The 2,500-nt window shown below is 50.6% G+C and overlaps 1 protein-coding gene across 2 annotated transcripts in view; it reads right to left on the reverse strand.

Annotated features, from left to right (window-relative positions):
• Window positions 1–2,500, reverse strand: part of card9 (caspase recruitment domain family, member 9) — a 25,476-nt gene that overhangs the window by 18,081 nt on the left and 4,895 nt on the right. The window lies entirely within an intron of this gene.

Consider the following 2,500-nt stretch of genomic DNA (forward strand, 5'->3'; position numbering starts at 1 on the left):
AGACAGACAGGCAGTCAGAGAGACAGACAGGCAGTCAGACCTGATTCACCTGCTGTATCTATACACAGAGAGACAGACAGGCAGTCAGAGAGACAGACAGGCAGTCAGACCTGATTCACCTGCTGTATCTACACACAGAGAGACAGACAGGCAGTCAGACCTGATTCACCTGCTGTATCTACACACAGAGAGACAGACAGGCAGTCAGAGAGACAGACAGGCAGTCAGACCTGATTCACCTGCTGTATCTACACACAGAGAGACAGACAGGCAGTCAGACCTGATTCACCTGCTGTATCTACACACAGAGAGACAGACAGGCAGTCAGAGAGACAGACAGGCAGTCAGACCTGATTCACCTGCTGTATCTACACACAGAGAGACAGACAGGCAGTCAGACCTGATTCACCTGCTGTATCTACACACAGAGAGACAGACAGGCAGTCAGAGAGACAGACAGGCAGTCAGACCTGATTCACCTGCTGTATCTACACACAGAGAGACAGACAGGCAGTCAGACCTGATTCACCTGCTGTATCTACACACAGAGAGACAGACAGGCAGTCAGAGAGACAGACAGGCAGTCAGACCTGATTCACCTGCTGTATCTACACACAGAGAGACAGACAGGCAGTCAGAGAGACAGACAGGCAGTCAGACCTGATTCACCTGCTGTATCTACACACAGAGAGACAGACAGGCAGTCAGACCTGATTCACCTGCTGTATCTACACACAGAGAGACAGACAGGCAGTCAGAGAGACAGACAGGCAGTCAGACCTGATTCACCTGCTGTATCTATACACAGAGAGACAGACAGGCAGTCAGAGAGACAGACAGGCAGTCAGACCTGATTCACCTGCTGTATCTATACACAGAGAGACAGACAGGCAGTCAGAGAGACAGACAGGCAGTCAGACCTGATTCACCTGCTGTATCTACACACAGAGAGACAGACAGGCAGTCAGAGAGACAGACAGGCAGTCAGACCTGATTCACCTGCTGTATCTACACACAGAGAGACAGACAGGCAGTCAGAGAGACAGACAGGCAGTCAGACCTGATTCACCTGCTGTATCTATACACAGAGAGACAGACAGGCAGTCAGAGAGACAGACAGGCAGTCAGACCTGATTCACCTGCTGTATCTATACACAGAGAGACAGACAGGCAGTCAGAGAGACAGACAGGCAGTCAGACCTGATTCACCTGCTGTATCTACACACAGAGAGACAGACAGGCAGTCAGAGAGACAGACAGGCAGTCAGACCTGATTCACCTGCTGTATCTACACACAGAGAGACAGACAGGCAGTCAGACCTGATTCACCTGCTGTATCTACACACAGAGAGACAGACAGGCAGTCAGAGAGACAGACAGGCAGTCAGACCTGATTCACCTGCTGTATCTATACACAGAGAGACAGACAGGCAGTCAGACCTGATTCACCTGCTGTATCTACACACAGAGAGACAGACAGGCAGTCAGACCTGATTCACCTGCTGTATCTACACACAGAGAGACAGACAGGCAGTCAGAGAGACAGACAGGCAGTCAGACCTGATTCACCTGCTGTATCTATACACAGAGAGACAGACAGGCAGTCAGACCTGATTCACCTGCTGTATCTACACACAGAGAGACAGACAGGCAGTCAGACCTGATTCACCTGCTGTATCTACACACAGAGAGACAGACAGGCAGTCAGAGAGACAGACAGGCAGTCAGACCTGATTCACCTGCTGTATCTACACACAGAGAGACAGACAGGCAGTCAGAGAGACAGACAGGCAGTCAGACCTGATTCACCTGCTGTATCTATACACAGAGAGACAGACAGGCAGTCAGAGAGACAGACAGGCAGTCAGACCTGATTCACCTGCTGTATCTACACACAGAGAGACAGACAGGCAGTCAGAGAGACAGACAGGCAGTCAGACCTGATTCACCTGCTGTATCTATACACAGAGAGACAGACAGGCAGTCAGAGAGACAGACAGGCAATCAGACCTGATTCACCTGCTGTATCTACACACAGAGAGACAGACAGGCAGTCAGAGAGACAGACAGGCAGTCAGACCTGATTCACCTGCTGTATCTATACACAGAGAGACAGACAGGCAGTCAGACCTGATTCACCTGCTGTATCTACACACAGAGACAGACAGGCAGTCAGACCTGATTCACCTGCTGTATCTACACACAGAGAGACAGACAGGCAGTCAGAGAGACAGACAGGCAGTCAGACCTGATTCACCTGCTGTATCTATAGACAGAGAGACAGACAGGCAGTCAGACCTGATTCACCTGCTGTATCTACACACAGAGAGACAGACAGGCAGTCAGAGAGACAGACAGGCAGTCAGACCTGATTCACCTGCTGTATCTACACACAGAGAGACAGACAGGCAGTCAGACCTGATTCACCTGCTGTATCTACACACAGAGAGACAGACAGGCAGTCAGAGAGACAGACAGGCAGTCAGACCTGATTCACCTG

This window comes from Perca flavescens, chromosome 5 (assembly GCF_004354835.1).
Source record: "Perca flavescens isolate YP-PL-M2 chromosome 5, PFLA_1.0, whole genome shotgun sequence".
In the NCBI taxonomy this organism is placed as follows: Eukaryota; Metazoa; Chordata; class Actinopteri; order Perciformes; family Percidae; genus Perca; species Perca flavescens.